This window comes from Chiloscyllium punctatum, chromosome 16, assembly GCF_047496795.1.
Source record: "Chiloscyllium punctatum isolate Juve2018m chromosome 16, sChiPun1.3, whole genome shotgun sequence".
NCBI lineage: Eukaryota > Metazoa > Chordata > Chondrichthyes > Orectolobiformes > Hemiscylliidae > Chiloscyllium > Chiloscyllium punctatum.
This window is the reverse complement of record NC_092754.1, coordinates 90,472,823-90,496,764: the sequence shown is the minus strand read 5'-3', so window position 1 is coordinate 90,496,764 and position 23,942 is coordinate 90,472,823. Positions and strand designations below refer to the sequence as shown.

At 46.1% G+C, this 23,942-nt stretch overlaps 12 non-coding genes across 12 annotated transcripts; all 12 read right to left on the bottom strand.

Moving 5' to 3' along the window:
* Nucleotides 1-851: 851 nt before the first annotated feature.
* On the bottom strand, nt 852-933 carry trnal-cag (transfer RNA leucine (anticodon CAG)). Its single transcript has one exon. It is a non-coding gene; the product is annotated as a tRNA-Leu (tRNA).
* Nucleotides 934-2,582: 1,649 nt separating this feature from the next.
* trnav-cac (transfer RNA valine (anticodon CAC)) lies at nt 2,583-2,655 on the bottom strand. Its single transcript has one exon. It is a non-coding gene; the product is annotated as a tRNA-Val (tRNA).
* A 1,525-nt stretch (nt 2,656-4,180) lies between these two features.
* trnal-cag (transfer RNA leucine (anticodon CAG)) lies at nt 4,181-4,262 on the bottom strand. The gene has a single exon. It is a non-coding gene; the product is annotated as a tRNA-Leu (tRNA).
* Nucleotides 4,263-5,911: 1,649 nt separating this feature from the next.
* On the bottom strand, nt 5,912-5,984 carry trnav-cac (transfer RNA valine (anticodon CAC)). The gene has a single exon. It is a non-coding gene; the product is annotated as a tRNA-Val (tRNA).
* A 1,525-nt stretch (nt 5,985-7,509) lies between these two features.
* Nucleotides 7,510-7,591, bottom strand: trnal-cag (transfer RNA leucine (anticodon CAG)). Its single transcript has one exon. It is a non-coding gene; the product is annotated as a tRNA-Leu (tRNA).
* Nucleotides 7,592-9,240: 1,649 nt separating this feature from the next.
* Nucleotides 9,241-9,313, bottom strand: trnav-cac (transfer RNA valine (anticodon CAC)). Its single transcript has one exon. It is a non-coding gene; the product is annotated as a tRNA-Val (tRNA).
* A 1,525-nt stretch (nt 9,314-10,838) lies between these two features.
* Nucleotides 10,839-10,920, bottom strand: trnal-cag (transfer RNA leucine (anticodon CAG)). Its single transcript has one exon. It is a non-coding gene; the product is annotated as a tRNA-Leu (tRNA).
* Nucleotides 10,921-12,569: 1,649 nt separating this feature from the next.
* Nucleotides 12,570-12,642, bottom strand: trnav-cac (transfer RNA valine (anticodon CAC)). Its single transcript has one exon. It is a non-coding gene; the product is annotated as a tRNA-Val (tRNA).
* Nucleotides 12,643-14,167: 1,525 nt separating this feature from the next.
* On the bottom strand, nt 14,168-14,249 carry trnal-cag (transfer RNA leucine (anticodon CAG)). The gene has a single exon. It is a non-coding gene; the product is annotated as a tRNA-Leu (tRNA).
* A 1,649-nt stretch (nt 14,250-15,898) lies between these two features.
* On the bottom strand, nt 15,899-15,971 carry trnav-cac (transfer RNA valine (anticodon CAC)). The gene has a single exon. It is a non-coding gene; the product is annotated as a tRNA-Val (tRNA).
* A 1,525-nt stretch (nt 15,972-17,496) lies between these two features.
* trnal-cag (transfer RNA leucine (anticodon CAG)) lies at nt 17,497-17,578 on the bottom strand. Its single transcript has one exon. It is a non-coding gene; the product is annotated as a tRNA-Leu (tRNA).
* A 3,246-nt stretch (nt 17,579-20,824) lies between these two features.
* Nucleotides 20,825-20,906, bottom strand: trnal-cag (transfer RNA leucine (anticodon CAG)). Its single transcript has one exon. It is a non-coding gene; the product is annotated as a tRNA-Leu (tRNA).
* Between the last annotated feature and the right edge of the window lie 3,036 nt (nt 20,907-23,942).

Genomic DNA, 23,942 nt, shown 5'->3' with positions numbered 1-23,942 from the left:
AGGTAGTATTGCGAAACACTGCAGAAAGGAACGACTTCCTTACTTTTGCTCCGACTGACCATACTCTGTGAAATTTTCCCAGATCCTCAGTTAAGGACTTTTGCAGCTGGAAGTTTCCTCAGAAACGCTGTTAACTCGTAAAGTATTGAGCGAATCGCAAAACAGAAAGCATTTAACACGGAACACAAACAAAGCTGGCATACCTAATGCATTTTCAGACACAGAGATGCATGAATGCTAAATGTGAGACAGTCCGAGGGCATGATTTATAAAGTAATCTCACAACTAACAACAGGACAATTCCAAACTACTCTTTCACACATACTGCAGCCTTAGGGAACCACCACTTCCCAGACAATACTGAAAAGAGAGAAAGAAAGAACCTAATAAGAATGGGCCATAAAAAGTGAATTTCACCAATCACAGTCTCGATTAGATTACCTTTCCCTTCCGATGTCTCCAGGACGGAAACGAAGGAAATGGGAGAAATTCAACAACATATCACATCGAAATTCGTTGGAACGATTTTCCCATTGGCCGAAAAACCAAATAACGACGAGTCGAGTCACCCCAGGACTTTGTTTCACAACAGCGATGAAATACCGGTCTCCATTCGGTTCCAGTACAAGCTCAACTTGCCTGGAACAGCACAGCTGCTTGCGATTTTCTGCGCGGGAGGCGAACACGATCATGACAGACAGAGACACTTTTAAATATTCGGCACTATCCCACACCACAGTTAATTCCCCGGGAAGCAAAGCCATTTTACTTTTGTTTTCAACATCAATACAGTGGGGACAGAAACAGCATTTTAACAAAAAAGCTGCAGCGTTGGAGTTGATCTGCAGAAATGGCAGTGGTGGGATTCGAACCCACGCCCCTTTCGAGACTGGAACCTGGATCCAGCGCCTTCGACCGCTCGGCCACACTACCAGCCGGCCGCGCGCACCATTTTCTTGCGTTTCCAACTGTGCTCTCCTGCATAACAACAGATGCCAAGTCACATGAAAATGGTTCCATGATCCCTCTCCGACTCGCACAGCTGCTGGGATGTGCCCGTCTACAATATCAATTTCGCAGCAGATAATGAGAGCCCATCAATCCAGACAAAAATCAATGGTAAGCTGAGTCTATCTTCTCAGACTCCTTTCAGCTCCAAATGTATCTGTGAGAATATATGTTCGGTTATGATTTGGTCAAATAACCACGAGCTGCTTGACATTACTGCAATTTCGATTCTTGCTTTGCTAAATGATTTCACCCATTGCTTGAAACAGGGCAAGTTTCACGTTTACGCGGAACATGAAGCACACCGGACTACAGGGAAAATGCACAAAGCCGTGTTCCACATCATACCGTGCAGCGTAATTTCAGTCACTGTGTCTGTTTTGCAGAAAAAGAGTCCCAAACAACGTACTCCACCCTAAAACCGGAGGTCGCATTCCTATTCGAGAACGACAGATCGCATTGTGAGGATGCTCTGACCTCGGAGCCAGTTCGAGATGCCACTTTCCTTGCCTTTTACCCTAACCGTGCAATTTGCTGCAGAGATGTTCACTCCTGGACATCAGCCACGTGGATAGCAACTGAGTTGGAAACCTGTGTGGGAATCGACGAGAAGCGACTCAATAAATTTTGCTCAATTCCATGGTGCTTATTAGAAATGCATTTTCTGTTCACCTCAATCTAAAAGGCAGTTTCTCAACATAGTAACAAAGTCAAAAGGTAATTACCTCACCCCACCCCCACTCCGGAAGAGGTGCTAACTGCCCTTGATTGCTTTTTGTTCTCGATGTGAAGAGCTCTCACGCCTCTGAGTCACCTTCACGTGTCTGGTTGCTGAGTGAGTCACAAAGAAGGAGTTTCTCCAGAGCTGCAACTGCCTGACTTCCCCACTCGACTTCGCCGTTTACATTTTCCTGCTCCTCAGTGATTTCAAGAAAACCAAATGGATGCGATGTCATTCTGTAACCTCTCTGTCGATTCCTCCGTTTCAGTTCCAACGTGGCTTAGGTCTCGGGGCGCACCTTAATACTAGCGACACCATGAAAGCACAGGTCCAGAGGTTCCTCTGAGAGTGTAATTTCTTTCATTGCTGTTGCTGATTGAAAGAGCCACTCAAGTGCGAACTGCTCCAAAACATGATTCAGGACCTCTGGTGCCAATTCTCGTACGTTGAATAACGACAGACAGCTTCCAAACGAGGCCTTTCAGAGACGCCTTTGGGGTACATTTAACAGACAGACAAGTTCAGGAATCCGTGGTGCACTGTGACACCAGCGCATCAGCTTCTTCCCTGTCTTTGAACCGAGCCGCCTGCGCAAGGAATGCAAATGCGGTACTGCTTTTCGTAGAAGAATCAGAAGGGGGTAACTACACTCTCAAACAGAATTGCATATGATCAGAACCAGTTTGGATAAAAACTTTACAATTCTTTGCACAGTCATTAAATGGAATTGCATTACATTTCACTACGCGAGCAGATTTGTTCAAGCAACTTCGAAGGCAGGTTTGCAGATGGGAAAGCAAGCAAGAAAGCACCGTTCTTGTCCATGTAAAAGGCTGCCGATGAAGAACAAAGCAGTTTCTGCCCAGTTTCGAACTGGGGACCTTTCGCGTGTGAGGCGAACGTGATGACCACTACACTACAGAAACAAGCCGCAGCCGCCCCTCCGGCAGCTCAGGGGCATCCAGCACTGAAAGTTGAAGCCATTCTTCGTTTCACCTTTCTGTTTCCAATAGCTCGTTGTTGTCCAGCGTAATTGACATCTTCAAAACATAAAAAAAAGACACGTGAAATTGATGATAAAATATAGACAAGGATGTGGTCAATGTTTGGACCGTAGGGCGAGGTCGACTAGGCTGGGACGACTTTCCCTGCAGCGTAACGACTGCGACATGATCTAATGGAAGGGTTGGAAACTGAGTATTTACGTGTTTTACCCAAGTTGGGGTGAGTTGAAAACTCGAGAGCATAGGTTTAAGGTGAGTGGGCTGAAATTGACAAAGGACCTGAGGCACATTTCCCACACAGAAGGTTGTGCGTGTATGGAATGAGCTCCCAGAGGAAGCGGAGGAGGCTCAGAAAATTGCATGAGTTTCTGGATAGGATGGGTTGAGAGGGTTTGGGGCCAAATACTGGGGAACCGGACTTGTTTATATTTGGCTATGTGCTGAGCATGGACGAGATACACCGAAGTATCTGTTTCCACGCGGTGTCCCCCAAAAACGTTGTGTTGCTTACACCTGCTTTAAAGGATTACTTTTTAGCGGAGCTTGCCGTCGCAGTCTGTGGCACAATCCTTTACTGTGTTCGATGCTCACGGGAAAGGTAGTATTGCGAAACACTGCAGAAAGGAACGACTTCCTTACTTTTGCTCCGACTGACCATACTCTGTGAAATTTTCCCAGATCCTCAGTTAAGGACTTTTGCAGCTGGAAGTTTCCTCAGAAACGCTGTTAACTCGTAAAGTATTGAGCGAATCGCAAAACAGAAAGCATTTAACACGGAACACAAACAAAGCTGGCATACCTAATGCATTTTCAGACACAGAGATGCATGAATGCTAAATGTGAGACAGTCCGAGGGCATGATTTATAAAGTAATCTCACAACTAACAACAGGACAATTCCAAACTACTCTTTCACACATACTGCAGCCTTAGGGAACCACCACTTCCCAGACAATACTGAAAAGAGAGAAAGAAAGAACCTAATAAGAATGGGCCATAAAAAGTGAATTTCACCAATCACAGTCTCGATTAGATTACCTTTCCCTTCCGATGTCTCCAGGACGGAAACGAAGGAAATGGGAGAAATTCAACAACATATCACATCGAAATTCGTTGGAACGATTTTCCCATTGGCCGAAAAACCAAATAACGACGAGTCGAGTCACCCCAGGACTTTGTTTCACAACAGCGATGAAATACCGGTCTCCATTCGGTTCCAGTACAAGCTCAACTTGCCTGGAACAGCACAGCTGCTTGCGATTTTCTGCGCGGGAGGCGAACACGATCATGACAGACAGAGACACTTTGAAATATTCGGCACTATCCCACACCACAGTTAATTCCCCGGGAAGCAAAGCCATTTTACTTTTGTTTTCAACATCAATACAGTGGGGACAGAAACAGCATTTTAACAAAAAAGCTGCAGCGTTGGAGTTGATCTGCAGAAATGGCAGTGGTGGGATTCGAACCCACGCCCCTTTCGAGACTGGAACCTGGATCCAGCGCCTTAGACCGCTCGGCCACACTACCAGCCGGCCGCGCGCACCATTTTCTTGCGTTTCCAACTGTGCTCTCCTGCATAACAACAGATGCCAAGTCACATGAAAATGGTTCCATGATCCCTCTCCGACTCGCACAGCTGCTGGGATGTGCCCGTCTACAATATCAATTTCGCAGCAGATAATGAGAGCCCATCAATCCAGACAAAAATCAATGGTAAGCTGAGTCTATCTTCTCAGACTCCTTTCAGCTCCAAATGTATCTGTGAGAATATATGTTCGGTTATGATTTGGTCAAATAACCACGAGCTGCTTGACATTACTGCAATTTCGATTCTTGCTTTGCTAAATGATTTCACCCATTGCTTGAAACAGGGCAAGTTTCACGTTTACGCGGAACATGAAGCACACCGGACTACAGGGAAAATGCACAAAGCCGTGTTCCACATCATACCGTGCAGCGTAATTTCAGTCACTGTGTCTGTTTTGCAGAAAAAGAGTCCCAAACAACGTACTCCACCCTAAAACCGGAGGTCGCATTCCTATTCGAGAACGACAGATCGCATTGTGAGGATGCTCTGACCTCGGAGCCAGTTCTAGATGCCACTTTCCTTGCCTTTTACCCTAACCGTGCAATTTGCTGCAGAGATGTTCACTCCTGGACATCAGCCACGTGGATAGCAACTGAGTTGGAAACCTGTGTGGGAATCGACGAGAAGCGACTCAATAAATTTTGCTCAATTCCATGGTGCTTATTAGAAATGCATTTTCTGTTCACCTCAATCTAAAAGGCAGTTTCTCAACATAGTAACAAAGTCAAAAGGTAATTACCTCACCCCACCCCCACTCCGGAAGAGGTGCTAACTGCCCTTGATTGCTTTTTGTTCTCGATGTGAAGAGCTCTCACGCCTCTGAGTCACCTTCACGTGTCTGGTTGCTGAGTGAGTCACAAAGAAGGAGTTTCTCCAGAGCTGCAACTGCCTGACTTCCCCACTCGACTTCGCCGTTTACATTTTCCTGCTCCTCAGTGATTTCAAGAAAACCAAATGGATGCGATGTCATTCTGTAACCTCTCTGTCGATTCCTCCGTTTCAGTTCCAACGTGGCTTAGGTCTCGGGGCGCACCTTAATACTAGCGACACCATGAAAGCACAGGTCCAGAGGTTCCTCTGAGAGTGTAATTTCTTTCATTGCTGTTGCTGATTGAAAGAGCCACTCAAGTGCGAACTGCTCCAAAACATGATTCAGGACCTCTGGTGCCAATTCTCGTACGTTGAATAACGACAGACAGCTTCCAAACGAGGCCTTTCAGAGACGCCTTTGGGGTACATTTAACAGACAGACAAGTTCAGGAATCCGTGGTGCACTGTGACACCAGCGCATCAGCTTCTTCCCTGTCTTTGAACCGAGCCGCCTGCGCAAGGAATGCAAATGCGGTACTGCTTTTCGTAGAAGAATCAGAAGGGGGTAACTACACTCTCAAACAGAATTGCATATGATCAGAACCAGTTTGGATAAAAACTTTACAATTCTTTGCACAGTCATTAAATGGAATTGCATTACATTTCACTACGTGAGCAGATTTGTTCAAGCAACTTCGAAGGCAGGTTTGCAGATGGGAAAGCAAGCAAGAAAGCACCGTTCTTGTCCATGTAAAAGGCTGCCGATGAAGAACAAAGCAGTTTCTGCCCAGTTTCGAACTGGGGACCTTTCGCGTGTGAGGCGAACGTGATGACCACTACACTACAGAAACAAGCCGCAGCCGCCCCTCCGGCAGCTCAGGGGCATCCAGCACTGAAAGTTGAAGCCATTCTTCGTTTCACCTTTCTGTTTCCAATAGCTCGTTGTTGTCCAGCGTAATTGACATCTTCAAAACATAAAAAAAAGACACGTGAAATTGATGATAAAATATAGACAAGGATGTGGTCAATGTTTGGACCGTAGGGCGAGGTCGACTAGGCTGGGACGACTTTCCCTGCAGCGTAACGACTGCGACATGATCTAATGGAAGGGTTGGAAACTGAGTATTTACGTGTTTTACCCAAGTTGGGGTGAGTTGAAAACTCGAGAGCATAGGTTTAAGGTGAGTGGGCTGAAATTGACAAAGGACCTGAGGCACATTTCCCACACAGAAGGTTGTGCGTGTATGGAATGAGCTCCCAGAGGAAGCGGAGGAGGCTCAGAAAATTGCATGAGTTTCTGGATAGGATGGGTTGAGAGGGTTTGGGGCCAAATACTGGGGAACCGGACTTGTTTATATTTGGCTATGTGCTGAGCATGGACGAGATACACCGAAGTATCTGTTTCCACGCGGTGTCCCCCAAAAACGTTGTGTTGCTTACACCTGCTTTAAAGGATTACTTTTTAGCGGAGCTTGCCGTCGCAGTCTGTGGCACAATCCTTTACTGTGTTCGATGCTCACGGGAAAGGTAGTATTGCGAAACACTGCAGAAAGGAACGACTTCCTTACTTTTGCTCCGACTGACCATACTCTGTGAAATTTTCCCAGATCCTCAGTTAAGGACTTTTGCAGCTGGAAGTTTCCTCAGAAACGCTGTTAACTCGTAAAGTATTGAGCGAATCGCAAAACAGAAAGCATTTAACACGGAACACAAACAAAGCTGGCATACCTAATGCATTTTCAGACACAGAGATGCATGAATGCTAAATGTGAGACAGTCCGAGGGCATGATTTATAAAGTAATCTCACAACTAACAACAGGACAATTCCAAACTACTCTTTCACACATACTGCAGCCTTAGGGAACCACCACTTCCCAGACAATACTGAAAAGAGAGAAAGAAAGAACCTAATAAGAATGGGCCATAAAAAGTGAATTTCACCAATCACAGTCTCGATTAGATTACCTTTCCCTTCCGATGTCTCCAGGACGGAAACGAAGGAAATGGGAGAAATTCAACAACATATCACATCGAAATTCGTTGGAACGATTTTCCCATTGGCCGAAAAACCAAATAACGACGAGTCGAGTCACCCCAGGACTTTGTTTCACAACAGCGATGAAATACCGGTCTCCATTCGGTTCCAGTACAAGCTCAACTTGCCTGGAACAGCACAGCTGCTTGCGATTTTCTGCGCGGGAGGCGAACACGATCATGACAGACAGAGACACTTTTAAATATTCGGCACTATCCCACACCACAGTTAATTCCCCGGGAAGCAAAGCCATTTTACTTTTGTTTTCAACATCAATACAGTGGGGACAGAAACAGCATTTTAACAAAAAAGCTGCAGCGTTGGAGTTGATCTGCAGAAATGGCAGTGGTGGGATTCGAACCCACGCCCCTTTCGAGACTGGAACCTGGATCCAGCGCCTTCGACCGCTCGGCCACACTACCAGCCGGCCGCGCGCACCATTTTCTTGCGTTTCCAACTGTGCTCTCCTGCATAACAACAGATGCCAAGTCACATGAAAATGGTTCCATGATCCCTCTCCGACTCGCACAGCTGCTGGGATGTGCCCGTCTACAATATCAATTTCGCAGCAGATAATGAGAGCCCATCAATCCAGACAAAAATCAATGGTAAGCTGAGTCTATCTTCTCAGACTCCTTTCAGCTCCAAATGTATCTGTGAGAATATATGTTCGGTTATGATTTGGTCAAATAACCACGAGCTGCTTGACATTACTGCAATTTCGATTCTTGCTTTGCTAAATGATTTCACCCATTGCTTGAAACAGGGCAAGTTTCACGTTTACGCGGAACATGAAGCACACCGGACTACAGGGAAAATGCACAAAGCCGTGTTCCACATCATACCGTGCAGCGTAATTTCAGTCACTGTGTCTGTTTTGCAGAAAAAGAGTCCCAAACAACGTACTCCACCCTAAAACCGGAGGTCGCATTCCTATTCGAGAACGACAGATCGCATTGTGAGGATGCTCTGACCTCGGAGCCAGTTCGAGATGCCACTTTCCTTGCCTTTTACCCTAACCGTGCAATTTGCTGCAGAGATGTTCACTCCTGGACATCAGCCACGTGGATAGCAACTGAGTTGGAAACCTGTGTGGGAATCGACGAGAAGCGACTCAATAAATTTTGCTCAATTCCATGGTGCTTATTAGAAATGCATTTTCTGTTCACCTCAATCTAAAAGGCAGTTTCTCAACATAGTAACAAAGTCAAAAGGTAATTACCTCACCCCACCCCCACTCCGGAAGAGGTGCTAACTGCCCTTGATTGCTTTTTGTTCTCGATGTGAAGAGCTCTCACGCCTCTGAGTCACCTTCACGTGTCTGGTTGCTGAGTGAGTCACAAAGAAGGAGTTTCTCCAGAGCTGCAACTGCCTGACTTCCCCACTCGACTTCGCCGTTTACATTTTCCTGCTCCTCAGTGATTTCAAGAAAACCAAATGGATGCGATGTCATTCTGTAACCTCTCTGTCGATTCCTCCGTTTCAGTTCCAACGTGGCTTAGGTCTCGGGGCGCACCTTAATACTAGCGACACCATGAAAGCACAGGTCCAGAGGTTCCTCTGAGAGTGTAATTTCTTTCATTGCTGTTGCTGATTGAAAGAGCCACTCAAGTGCGAACTGCTCCAAAACATGATTCAGGACCTCTGGTGCCAATTCTCGTACGTTGAATAACGACAGACAGCTTCCAAACGAGGCCTTTCAGAGACGCCTTTGGGGTACATTTAACAGACAGACAAGTTCAGGAATCCGTGGTGCACTGTGACACCAGCGCATCAGCTTCTTCCCTGTCTTTGAACCGAGCCGCCTGCGCAAGGAATGCAAATGCGGTACTGCTTTTCGTAGAAGAATCAGAAGGGGGTAACTACACTCTCAAACAGAATTGCATATGATCAGAACCAGTTTGGATAAAAACTTTACAATTCTTTGCACAGTCATTAAATGGAATTGCATTACATTTCACTACGCGAGCAGATTTGTTCAAGCAACTTCGAAGGCAGGTTTGCAGATGGGAAAGCAAGCAAGAAAGCACCGTTCTTGTCCATGTAAAAGGCTGCCGATGAAGAACAAAGCAGTTTCTGCCCAGTTTCGAACTGGGGACCTTTCGCGTGTGAGGCGAACGTGATGACCACTACACTACAGAAACAAGCCGCAGCCGCCCCTCCGGCAGCTCAGGGGCATCCAGCACTGAAAGTTGAAGCCATTCTTCGTTTCACCTTTCTGTTTCCAATAGCTCGTTGTTGTCCAGCGTAATTGACATCTTCAAAACATAAAAAAAAGACACGTGAAATTGATGATAAAATATAGACAAGGATGTGGTCAATGTTTGGACCGTAGGGCGAGGTCGACTAGGCTGGGACGACTTTCCCTGCAGCGTAACGACTGCGACATGATCTAATGGAAGGGTTGGAAACTGAGTATTTACGTGTTTTACCCAAGTTGGGGTGAGTTGAAAACTCGAGAGCATAGGTTTAAGGTGAGTGGGCTGAAATTGACAAAGGACCTGAGGCACATTTCCCACACAGAAGGTTGTGCGTGTATGGAATGAGCTCCCAGAGGAAGCGGAGGAGGCTCAGAAAATTGCATGAGTTTCTGGATAGGATGGGTTGAGAGGGTTTGGGGCCAAATACTGGGGAACCGGACTTGTTTATATTTGGCTATGTGCTGAGCATGGACGAGATACACCGAAGTATCTGTTTCCACGCGGTGTCCCCCAAAAACGTTGTGTTGCTTACACCTGCTTTAAAGGATTACTTTTTAGCGGAGCTTGCCGTCGCAGTCTGTGGCACAATCCTTTACTGTGTTCGATGCTCACGGGAAAGGTAGTATTGCGAAACACTGCAGAAAGGAACGACTTCCTTACTTTTGCTCCGACTGACCATACTCTGTGAAATTTTCCCAGATCCTCAGTTAAGGACTTTTGCAGCTGGAAGTTTCCTCAGAAACGCTGTTAACTCGTAAAGTATTGAGCGAATCGCAAAACAGAAAGCATTTAACACGGAACACAAACAAAGCTGGCATACCTAATGCATTTTCAGACACAGAGATGCATGAATGCTAAATGTGAGACAGTCCGAGGGCATGATTTATAAAGTAATCTCACAACTAACAACAGGACAATTCCAAACTACTCTTTCACACATACTGCAGCCTTAGGGAACCACCACTTCCCAGACAATACTGAAAAGAGAGAAAGAAAGAACCTAATAAGAATGGGCCATAAAAAGTGAATTTCACCAATCACAGTCTCGATTAGATTACCTTTCCCTTCCGATGTCTCCAGGACGGAAACGAAGGAAATGGGAGAAATTCAACAACATATCACATCGAAATTCGTTGGAACGATTTTCCCATTGGCCGAAAAACCAAATAACGACGAGTCGAGTCACCCCAGGACTTTGTTTCACAACAGCGATGAAATACCGGTCTCCATTCGGTTCCAGTACAAGCTCAACTTGCCTGGAACAGCACAGCTGCTTGCGATTTTCTGCGCGGGAGGCGAACACGATCATGACAGACAGAGACACTTTGAAATATTCGGCACTATCCCACACCACAGTTAATTCCCCGGGAAGCAAAGCCATTTTACTTTTGTTTTCAACATCAATACAGTGGGGACAGAAACAGCATTTTAACAAAAAAGCTGCAGCGTTGGAGTTGATCTGCAGAAATGGCAGTGGTGGGATTCGAACCCACGCCCCTTTCGAGACTGGAACCTGGATCCAGCGCCTTAGACCGCTCGGCCACACTACCAGCCGGCCGCGCGCACCATTTTCTTGCGTTTCCAACTGTGCTCTCCTGCATAACAACAGATGCCAAGTCACATGAAAATGGTTCCATGATCCCTCTCCGACTCGCACAGCTGCTGGGATGTGCCCGTCTACAATATCAATTTCGCAGCAGATAATGAGAGCCCATCAATCCAGACAAAAATCAATGGTAAGCTGAGTCTATCTTCTCAGACTCCTTTCAGCTCCAAATGTATCTGTGAGAATATATGTTCGGTTATGATTTGGTCAAATAACCACGAGCTGCTTGACATTACTGCAATTTCGATTCTTGCTTTGCTAAATGATTTCACCCATTGCTTGAAACAGGGCAAGTTTCACGTTTACGCGGAACATGAAGCACACCGGACTACAGGGAAAATGCACAAAGCCGTGTTCCACATCATACCGTGCAGCGTAATTTCAGTCACTGTGTCTGTTTTGCAGAAAAAGAGTCCCAAACAATGTACTCCACCCTAAAACCGGAGGTCGCATTCCTATTCGAGAACGACAGATCGCATTGTGAGGATGCTCTGACCTCGGAGCCAGTTCGAGATGCCACTTTCCTTGCCTTTTACCCTAACCGTGCAATTTGCTGCAGAGATGTTCACTCCTGGACATCAGCCACGTGGATAGCAACTGAGTTGGAAACCTGTGTGGGAATCGACGAGAAGCGACTCAATAAATTTTGCTCAATTCCATGGTGCTTATTAGAAATGCATTTTCTGTTCACCTCAATCTAAAAGGCAGTTTCTCAACATAGTAACAAAGTCAAAAGGTAATTACCTCACCCCACCCCCACTCCGGAAGAGGTGCTAACTGCCCTTGATTGCTTTTTGTTCTCGATGTGAAGAGCTCTCACGCCTCTGAGTCACCTTCACGTGTCTGGTTGCTGAGTGAGTCACAAAGAAGGAGTTTCTCCAGAGCTGCAACTGCCTGACTTCCCCACTCGACTTCGCCGTTTACATTTTCCTGCTCCTCAGTGATTTCAAGAAAACCAAATGGATGCGATGTCATTCTGTAACCTCTCTGTCGATTCCTCCGTTTCAGTTCCAACGTGGCTTAGGTCTCGGGGCGCACCTTAATACTAGCGACACCATGAAAGCACAGGTCCAGAGGTTCCTCTGAGAGTGTAATTTCTTTCATTGCTGTTGCTGATTGAAAGAGCCACTCAAGTGCGAACTGCTCCAAAACATGATTCAGGACCTCTGGTGCCAATTCTCGTACGTTGAATAACGACAGACAGCTTCCAAACGAGGCCTTTCAGAGACGCCTTTGGGGTACATTTAACAGACAGACAAGTTCAGGAATCCGTGGTGCACTGTGACACCAGCGCATCAGCTTCTTCCCTGTCTTTGAACCGAGCCGCCTGCGCAAGGAATGCAAATGCGGTACTGCTTTTCGTAGAAGAATCAGAAGGGGGTAACTACACTCTCAAACAGAATTGCATATGATCAGAACCAGTTTGGATAAAAACTTTACAATTCTTTGCACAGTCATTAAATGGAATTGCATTACATTTCACTACGCGAGCAGATTTGTTCAAGCAACTTCGAAGGCAGGTTTGCAGATGGGAAAGCAAGCAAGAAAGCACCGTTCTTGTCCATGTAAAAGGCTGCCGATGAAGAACAAAGCAGTTTCTGCCCAGTTTCGAACTGGGGACCTTTCGCGTGTGAGGCGAACGTGATGACCACTACACTACAGAAACAAGCCGCAGCCGCCCATCCGGCAGCTCAGGGGCATCCAGCACTGAAAGTTGAAGCCATTCTTCGTTTCACCTTTCTGTTTCCAATAGCTCGTTGTTGTCCAGCGTAATTGACATCTTCAAAACATAAAAAAAAGACACGTGAAATTGATGATAAAATTTAGACAAGTATGTGGTCAATGTTTGGACCGTAGGGCGAGGTCGACTAGGCTGGGACGACTTTCCCTGCAGCGTAACGACTGCGACATGATCTAATGGAAGGGTTGGAAACTGAGTATTTACGTGTTTTACCCAAGTTGAGGTGAGTTGAAAACTCGAGAGCATAGGTTTAAGGTGAGTGGGCTGAAATTGACAAAGGACCTGAGGCACATTTCCCACACAGAAGGTTGTGCGTGTATGGAATGAGCTCCCAGAGGAAGCGGAGGAGGCTCAGAAAATTGCATGAGTTTCTGGATAGGATGGGTTGAGAGGGTTTGGGGCCAAATACTGGGGAACCGGACTTGTTTATATTTGGCTATGTGCTGAGCATGGACGAGATACACCGAAGTATCTGTTTCCACGCGGTGTCCCCCAAAAACGTTGTGTTGCTTACACCTGCTTTAAAGGATTACTTTTTAGCGGAGCTTGCCGTCGCAGTCTGTGGCACAATCCTTTACTGTGTTCGATGCTCACGGGAAAGGTAGTATTGCGAAACACTGCAGAAAGGAACGACTTCCTTACTTTTGCTCCGACTGACCATACTCTGTGAAATTTTCCCAGATCCTCAGTTAAGGACTTTTGCAGCTGGAAGTTTCCTCAGAAACGCTGTTAACTCGTAAAGTATTGAGCGAATCGCAAAACAGAAAGCATTTAACACGGAACACAAACAAAGCTGGCATACCTAATGCATTTTCAGACACAGAGATGCATGAATGCTAAATGTGAGACAGTCCGAGGGCATGATTTATAAAGTAATCTCACAACTAACAACAGGACAATTCCAAACTACTCTTTCACACATACTGCAGCCTTAGGGAACCACCACTTCCCAGACAATACTGAAAAGAGAGAAAGAAAGAACCTAATAAGAATGGGCCATAAAAAGTGAATTTCACCAATCACAGTCTCGATTAGATTACCTTTCCCTTCCGATGTCTCCAGGACGGAAACGAAGGAAATGGGAGAAATTCAACAACATATCACATCGAAATTCGTTGGAACGATTTTCCCATTGGCCGAAAAACCAAATAACGACGAGTCGAGTCACCCCAGGACTTTGTTTCACAACAGCGATGAAATACCGGTCTCCATTCGGTTCCAGTACAAGCTCAACTTGCCTGGAACAGCACAGCTGCTTGCGATTTTCTGCGCGGGAGGCGAACACGATCATGACAGACAGAGACACTTTGAAATATTCGGCACTATCCCACACCACAGTTAATTCCCCGGGAAGCAAAGCCATTTTACTTTTGTTTTCAACATCAATACAGTGGGGACAGAAACAGCATTTTAACAAAAAAGCTGCAGCGTTGGAGTTGATCTGCAGAAATGGCAGTGGTGGGATTCGAACCCACGCCCCTTTCGAGACTGGAACCTGGATCCAGCGCCTTCGACCGCTCGGCCACACTACCAGCCGGCCGCGCGCACCATTTTCTTGCGTTTCCAACTGTGCTCTCCTGCATAACAACAGATGCCAAGTCACATGAAAATGGTTCCATGATCCCTCTCCGACTCGCACAGCTGCTGGGATGTGCCCGTCTACAATATCAATTTCGCAGCAGATAATGAGAGCCCATCAATCCAGACAAAAATCAATGGTAAGCTGAGTCTATCTTCTCAGACTCCTTTCAGCTCCAAATGTATCTGTGAGAATATATGTTCGGTTATGATTTGGTCAAATAACCACGAGCTGCTTGACATTACTGCAATTTCGATTCTTGCTTTGCTAAATGATTTCACCCATTGCTTGAAACAGGGCAAGTTTCACGTTTACGCGGAACATGAAGCACACCGGACTACAGGGAAAATGCACAAAGCCGTGTTCCACATCATACCGTGCAGCGTAATTTCAGTCACTGTGTCTGTTTTGCAGAAAAAGAGTCCCAAACAACGTACTCCACCCTAAAACCGGAGGTCGCATTCCTATTCGAGAACGACAGATCGCATTGTGAGGATGCTCTGACCTCGGAGCCAGTTCTAGATGCCACTTTCCTTGCCTTTTACCCTAACCGTGCAATTTGCTGCAGAGATGTTCACTCCTGGACATCAGCCACGTGGATAGCAACTGAGTTGGAAACCTGTGTGGGAATCGACGAGAAGCGACTCAATAAATTTTGCTCAATTCCATGGTGCTTATTAGAAATGCATTTTCTGTTCACCTCAATCTAAAAGGCAGTTTCTCAACATAGTAACAAAGTCAAAAGGTAATTACCTCACCCCACCCCCACTCCGGAAGAGGTGCTAACTGCCCTTGATTGCTTTTTGTTCTCGATGTGAAGAGCTCTCACGCCTCTGAGTCACCTTCACGTGTCTGGTTGCTGAGTGAGTCACAAAGAAGGAGTTTCTCCAGAGCTGCAACTGCCTGACTTCCCCACTCGACTTCGCCGTTTACATTTTCCTGCTCCTCAGTGATTTCAAGAAAACCAAATGGATGCGATGTCATTCTGTAACCTCTCTGTCGATTCCTCCGTTTCAGTTCCAACGTGGCTTAGGTCTCGGGGCGCACCTTAATACTAGCGACACCATGAAAGCACAGGTCCAGAGGTTCCTCTGAGAGTGTAATTTCTTTCATTGCTGTTGCTGATTGAAAGAGCCACTCAAGTGCGAACTGCTCCAAAACATGATTCAGGACCTCTGGTGCCAATTCTCGTACGTTGAATAACGACAGACAGCTTCCAAACGAGGCCTTTCAGAGACGCCTTTGGGGTACATTTAACAGACAGACAAGTTCAGGAATCCGTGGTGCACTGTGACACCAGCGCATCAGCTTCTTCCCTGTCTTTGAACCGAGCCGCCTGCGCAAGGAATGCAAATGCGGTACTGCTTTTCGTAGAAGAATCAGAAGGGGGTAACTACACTCTCAAACAGAATTGCATATGATCAGAACCAGTTTGGATAAAAACTTTACAATTCTTTGCACAGTCATTAAATGGAATTGCATTACATTTCACTACGCGAGCAGATTTGTTCAAGCAACTTCGAAGGCAGGTTTGCAGATGGGAAAGCAAGCAAGAAAGCACCGTTCTTGTCCATGTAAAAGGCTGCCGATGAAGAACAAAGCAGTTTCTGCCCAGTTTCGAACTGGGGACCTTTCGCGTGTGAGGCGAACGTGATGACCACTACACTACAGAAACAAGCCGCAGCCGCCCATCCGGCAGCTCAGGGGCATCCAGCACTGAAAGTTGAAGCCATTCTTCGTTTCACCTTTCTGTTTCCAATAGCTCGTTGTTGTCCAGCGTAATTGACATCTTCAAAACATAAAAAAAAGACACGTGAAATTGATGATAAAATATAGACAAGGATGTGGTCAATGTTTGGACCGTAGGGCGAGGTCGACTAGGCTGGGACGACTTTCCCTGCAGCGTAACGACTGCGACATGATCTAATGGAAGGGTTGGAAACTGAGTATTTACGTGTTTTACCCAAGTTGGGGTGAGTTGAAAACTCGAGAGCATAGGTTTAAGGTGAGTGGGCTGAAATTGACAAAGGACCTGAGGCACATTTCCCACACAGAAGGTTGTGCGTGTATGGAATGAGCTCCCAGAGGAAGCGGAGGAGGCTCAGAAAATTGCATGAGTTTCTGGATAGGATGGGTTGAGAGGGTTTGGGGCCAAATACTGGGGAACCGGACTTGTTTATATTTGGCTATGTGCTGAGCATGGACGAGATACACCGAAGTATCTGTTTCCACGCGGTGTCCCCCAAAAACGTTGTGTTGCTTACACCTGCTTTAAAGGATTACTTTTTAGCGGAGCTTGCCGTCGCAGTCTGTGGCACAATCCTTTACTGTGTTCGATGCTCACGGGAAAGGTAGTATTGCGAAACACTGCAGAAAGGAACGACTTCCTTACTTTTGCTCCGACTGACCATACTCTGTGAAATTTTCCCAGATCCTCAGTTAAGGACTTTTGCAGCTGGAAGTTTCCTCAGAAACGCTGTTAACTCGTAAAGTATTGAGCGAATCGCAAAACAGAAAGCATTTAACACGGAACACAAACAAAGCTGGCATACCTAATGCATTTTCAGACACAGAGATGCATGAATGCTAAATGTGAGACAGTCCGAGGGCATGATTTATAAAGTAATCTCACAACTAACAACAGGACAATTCCAAACTACTCTTTCACACATACTGCAGCCTTAGGGAACCACCACTTCCCAGACAATACTGAAAAGAGAGAAAGAAAGAACCTAATAAGAATGGGCCATAAAAAGTGAATTTCACCAATCACAGTCTCGATTAGATTACCTTTCCCTTCCGATGTCTCCAGGACGGAAACGAAGGAAATGGGAGAAATTCAACAACATATCACATCGAAATTCGTTGGAACGATTTTCCCATTGGCCGAAAAACCAAATAACGACGAGTCGAGTCACCCCAGGACTTTGTTTCACAACAGCGATGAAATACCGGTCTCCATTCGGTTCCAGTACAAGCTCAACTTGCCTGGAACAGCACAGCTGCTTGCGATTTTCTGCGCGGGAGGCGAACACGATCATGACAGACAGAGACACTTTGAAATATTCGGCACTATCCCACACCACAGTTAATTCCCCGGGAAGCAAAGCCATTTTACTTTTGTTTTCAACATCAATACAGTGGGGACAGAAACAGCATTTTAACAAAAAAGCTGCAGCGTTGGAGTTGATCTGCAGAAATGGCAGTGGTGGGATTCGAACCCACGCCCCTTTCGAGACTGGAACCTGGATCCAGCGCCTTAGACCGCTCGGCCACACTACCAGCCGGCCGCGCGCACCATTTTCTTGCGTTTCCAACTGTGCTCTCCTGCATAACAACAGATGCCAAGTCACATGAAATGTTTCCATGATCCCTCTCCGACTCGCACAGCTGCTGGGATGTGCCCGTCTACAATATCAATTTCGCAGCAGATAATGAGAGCCCATCAATCCAGACAAAAATCAATGGTAAGCTGAGTCTATCTTCTCAGACTCCTTTCAGCTCCAAATGTATCTGTGAGAATATATGTTCGGTTATGATTTGGTCAAATAACCACGAGCTGCTTGACATTACTGCAATTTCGATTCTTGCTTTGCTAAATGATTTCACCCATTGCTTGAAACAGGGCAAGTTTCACGTTTACGCGGAACATGAAGCACACCGGACTACAGGGAAAATGCACAAAGCCGTGTTCCACATCATACCGTGCAGCGTAATTTCAGTCACTGTGTCTGTTTTGCAGAAAAAGAGTCCCAAACAATGTACTCCACCCTAAAACCGGAGGTCGCATTCCTATTCGAGAACGACAGATCGCATTGTGAGGATGCTCTGACCTCGGAGCCAGTTCTAGATGCCACTTTCCTTGCCTTTTACCCTAACCGTGCAATTTGCTGCAGAGATGTTCACTCCTGGACATCAGCCACATGGATAGCAACTGAGTTGGAAACCTGTGTGGGAATCGACGAGAAGCGACTCAATAAATTTTGCTCAATTCCATGGTGCTTATTAGAAATGCATTTTCTGTTCACCTCAATCTAAAAGGCAGTTTCTCAACATAGTAACAAAGTCAAAAGGTAATTACCTCACCCCACCCCCACTCCGGAAGAGGTGCTAACTGCCCTTGATTGCTTTTTGTTCTCGATGTGAAGAGCTCTCACGCCTCTGAGTCACCTTCACGTGTCTGGTTGCTGAGTGAGTCACAAAGAAGGGGTTTCTCCAGAGCTGCAACTGCCTGACTTCCCCACTCGACTTCGCCGTTTACATTTTCCTGCTCCTCAGTGATTTCAAGAAAACCAAATGGATGCGATGTCATTCTGTAACCTCTCTGTCGATTCCTCCGTTTCAGTTCCAACGTGGCTTAGGTCTCGGGGCGCACCTCAATACTAGCGACACCATGAAAGCACAGGTCCAGAGGTTCCTCTGAGAGTGTAATTTCTTTCATTGCTGTTGCTGATTGAAAGAGCCACTCAAGTGCGAACTGCTCCAAAACATGATTCAGGACCTCTGGTGCCAATTCTCGTACGTTGAATAACGACAGACAGCTTCCAAACGAGGCCTTTCAGAGACGCCTTTGGGGTACATTTAACAGACAGACAAGTTCAGGAATCCGTGGTGCACTGTGACACCAGCGCATCAGCTTCTTCCCTGTCTTTGAACCGAGCCGCCTGCGCAAGGAATGCAAATGCGGTACTGCTTTTCGTAGAAGAATCAGAAGGGGGTAACTACACTCTCAAACAGAATTGCATATGATCAGAACCAGTTTGGATAAAAACTTAACAATTCTTTGCACAGTCATTAAATGGAATTGCATTACATTTCACTACGCGAGCAGATTTGTTCAAGCAACTTCGAAGGCAGGTTTGCAGATGGGAAAGCAAGCAAGAAAGCACCGTTCTTGTCCATGTAAAAGGCTGCCGATGAAGAACAAAGCAGTTTCTGCCCAGTTGCGAACTGGGGACCTTTCGCGTGTGAGGCGAACGTGATGACCACTACACTACAGAAACAAGCCGCAGCCGCCCATCCGGCAGCTCAGGGGCATCCAGCACTGAAAGTTGAAGCCATTCTTCGTTTCACCTTTCTGTTTCCAATAGCTCGTTGTTGTCCAGCGTAATTGACATCTTCAAAACATAAAAAAAAGACACGTGAAATTGATGATAAAATTTAGACAAGTATGTGGTCAATGTTTGGACCGTAGGGCGAGGTCGACTAGGCTGGGACGACTTTCCCTGCAGCGTAACGACTGCGACATGATCTAATGGAAGGGTTGGAAACTGAGTATTTACGTGTTTTACCCAAGTTGAGGTGAGTTGAAAACTCGAGAGCATAGGTTTAAGGTGAGTGGGCTGAAATTGACAAAGGACCTGAGGCACATTTCCCACACAGAAGGTTGTGCGTGTATGGAATGAGCTCCCAGAGGAAGCGGAGGGGGCTCAGAAAATTGCATGAGTTTCTGGATAGGATGGGTTGAGAGGGTTTGGGGCCAAATACTGGGGAACCGGACTTGTTTATATTTGGCTATGTGCTGAGCATGGACGAGATACACCGAAGTATCTGTTTCCACGCGGTGTCCCCCAAAAACGTTGTGTTGCTTACACCTGCTTTAAAGGATTACTTTTTAGCGGAGCTTGCCGTCGCAGTCTGTGGCACAATCCTTTACTGTGTTCGATGCTCACGGGAAAGGTAGTATTGCGAAACACTGCAGAAAGGAACGACTTCCTTACTTTTGCTCCGACTGACCATACTCTGTGAAATTTTCCCAGATCCTCAGTTAAGGACTTTTGCAGCTGGAAGTTTCCTCAGAAACGCTGTTAACTCGTAAAGTATTGAGCGAATCGCAAAACAGAAAGCATTTAACACGGAACACAAACAAAGCTGGCATACCTAATGCATTTTCAGACACAGAGGTGCATGAATGCTAAATGTGAGACAGTCCGAGGGCATGATTTATAAAGTAATCTCACAACTAACAACAGGACAATTCCAAACTACTCTTTCACACATACTGCAGCCTTAGGGAACCACCACTTCCCAGACAATACTGAAAAGAGAGAAAGAAAGAACCTAATAAGAATGGGCCATAAAAAGTGAATTTCACCAATCACAGTCTCGATTAGATTACCTTTCCCTTCCGATGTCTCCAGGACGGAAACGAAGGAAATGGGAGAAATTCAACAACATATCACATCGAAATTCGTTGGAACGATTTTCCCATTGGCCGAAAAACCAAATAACGACGAGTCGAGTCACCCCAGGACTTTTTTTCACAACAGCGATGAAATACCGGTCTCCATTCGGTTCCAGTACAAGCTCAACTTGCCTGGAACAGCACAGCTGCTTGCGATTTTCTGCGCGGGAGGCGAACACGATCATGACAGACAGAGACACTTTGAAATATTCGGCACTATCCCACACCACAGTTAATTCCCCGGGAAGCAAAGCCATTTTACTTTTGTTTTCAACATCAATACAGTGGGGACAGAAACAGCATTTTAACAAAAAAGCTGCAGCGTTGGAGTTGATCTGCAGAAATGGCAGTGGTGGGATTCGAACCCACGCCCCTTTCGAGACTGGAACCTGGATCCAGCGCCTTAGACCGCTCGGCCACACTACCAGCCGGCCGCGCGCACCATTTTCTTGCGTTTCCAACTGTGCTCTCCTGCATAACAACAGATGCCAAGTCACATGAAATGTTTCCATGATCCCTCTCCGACTCGCACAGCTGCTGGGATGTGCCCGTCTACAATATCAATTTCGCAGCAGATAATGAGAGCCCATCAATCCAGACAAAAATCAATGGTAAGCTGAGTCTATCTTCTCAGACTCCTTTCAGCTCCAAATGTATCTGTGAGAATATATGTTCGGTTATGATTTGGTCAAATAACCACGAGCTGCTTGACATTACTGCAATTTCGATTCTTGCTTTGCTAAATGATTTCACCCATTGCTTGAAACAGGGCAAGTTTCACGTTTACGCGGAACATGAAGCACACCGGACTACAGGGAAAATGCACAAAGCCGTGTTCCACATCATACCGTGCAGCGTAATTTCAGTCACTGTGTCTGTTTTGCAGAAAAAGAGTCCCAAACAATGTACTCCACCCTAAAACCGGAGGTCGCATTCCTATTCGAGAACGACAGATCGCATTGTGAGGATGCTCTGACCTCGGAGCCAGTTCTAGATGCCACTTTCCTTGCCTTTTACCCTAACCGTGCAATTTGCTGCAGAGATGTTCACTCCTGGACATCAGCCACATGGATAGCAACTGAGTTGGAAACCTGTGTGGGAATCGACGAGAAGCGACTCAATAAATTTTGCTCAATTCCATGGTGCTTATTAGAAATGCATTTTCTGTTCACCTCAATCTAAAAGGCAGTTTCTCAACATAGTAACAAAGTCAAAAGGTAATTACCTCACCCCACCCCCACTCCGGAAGAGGTGCTAACTGCCCTTGATTGCTTTTTGTTCTCGATGTGAAGAGCTCTCACGCCTCTGAGTCACCTTCACGTGTCTGGTTACTGAGTGAGTCACAAAGAAGGGGTTTCTCCAGAGCTGCAACTGCCTGACTTCCCCACTCGACTTCGCCGTTTACATTTTCCTGCTCCTCAGTGATTTCAAGAAAACCAAATGGATGCGATGTCATTCTGTAACCTCTCTGTCGATTCCTCCGTTTCAGTTCCAACGTGGCTTAGGTCTCGGGGCGCACCTCAATACTAGCGACACCATGAAAGCACAGGTCCAGAGGTTCCTCTGAGAGTGTAATTTCTTTCATTGCTGTTGCTGATTGAAAGAGCCACTCAAGTGCGAACTGCTCCAAAACATGATTCAGGACCTCTGGTGCCAATTCTCGTACGTTGAATAACGACAGACAGCTTCCAAACGAGGCCTTTCAGAGACGCCTTTGGGGTACATTTAACAGACAGACAAGTTCAGGAATCCGTGGTGCACTGTGACACCAGCGCATCAGCTTCTTCCCTGTCTTTGAACCGAGCCGCCTGCGCAAGGAATGCAAATGCGGTACTGCTTTTCGTAGAAGAATCAGAAGGGGGTAACTACACTCTCAAACAGAATTGCATATGATCAGAACCAGTTTGGATAAAAACTTTACAATTCTTTGCACAGTCATTAAATGGAATTGCATTACATTTCACTACGCGAGCAGATTTGTTCAAGCAACTTCGAAGGCAGGTTTGCAGATGGGAAAGCAAGCAAGAAAGCACCGTTCTTGTCCATGTAAAAGGCTGCCGATGAAGAACAAAGCAGTTTCTGCCCAGTTGCGAACTGGGGACCTTTCGCGTGTGAGGCGAACGTGATGACCACTACACTACAGAAACAAGCCGCAGCCGCCCCTCCGGCAGTTCAGGGGCATCCAGCACTGAAAGTTGAAGCCATTCTTCGTTTCACCTTTCTGTTTCCAATAGCTCGTTGTTGTCCAGCGTAATTGACATCTTCAAAACATAAAAAAAAGACACGTGAAATTGATGATAAAATATAGACAAGGATGTGGTCAATGTTTGGACCGTAGGGCGAGGTCGACTAGGCTGGGACGACTTTCCCTGCAGCGTAACGACTGCGACATGATCTAATGGAAGGGTTGGAAACTGAGTATTTACGTGTTTTACCCAAGTTGGGGTGAGTTGAAAACTCGAGAGCATAGGTTTAAGGTGAGTGGGCTGAAATTGACAAAGGACCTGAGGCACATTTCCCACACAGAAGGTTGTGCGTGTATGGAATGAGCTCCCAGAGGAAGCGGAGGAGGCTCAGAAAATTGCATGAGTTTCTGGATAGGATGGGTTGAGAGGGTTTGGGGCCAAATACTGGGGAACCGGACTTGTTTATATTTGGCTATGTGCTGAGCATGGACGAGATACACCGAAGTATCTGTTTCCACGCGGTGTCCCCCAAAAACGTTGTGTTGCTTACACCTGCTTTAAAGGATTACTTTTTAGCGGAGCTTGCCGTCGCAGTCTGTGGCACAATCCTTTACTGTGTTCGATGCTCACGGGAAAGGTAGTATTGCGAAACACTGCAGAAAGGAACGACTTCCTTACTTTTGCTCCGACTGACCATACTCTGTGAAATTTTCCCAGATCCTCAGTTAATGACTTTTGCAGCTGGAAGTTTCCTCAGAAACGCTGTTAACTCGTAAAGTATTGAGCGAATCGCAAAACAGAAAGCATTTAACACGGAACACAAACAAAGCTGGCATACCTAATGCATTTTCAGACACAGAGATGCATGAATGCTAAATGTGAGACAGTCCGAGGGCATGATTTATAAAGTAATCTCACAACTAACAACAGGACAATTCCAAACTACTCTTTCACACATACTGCAGCCTTAGGGAACCACCACTTCCCAGACAATACTGAAAAGAGAGAAAGAAAGAACCTAATAAGAATGGGCCATAAAAAGTGAATTTCACCAATCACAGTCTCGATTAGATTACCTTTCCCTTCCGATGTCTCCAGGACGGAAACGAAGGAAATGGGAGAAATTCAACAACATATCACATCGAAATTCGTTGGAACGATTTTCCCATTGGCCGAAAAACCAAATAACGACGAGTCGAGTCACCCCAGGACTTTGTTTCACAACAGCGATGAAATACCGGTCTCCATTCGGTTCCAGTACAAGCTCAACTTGCCT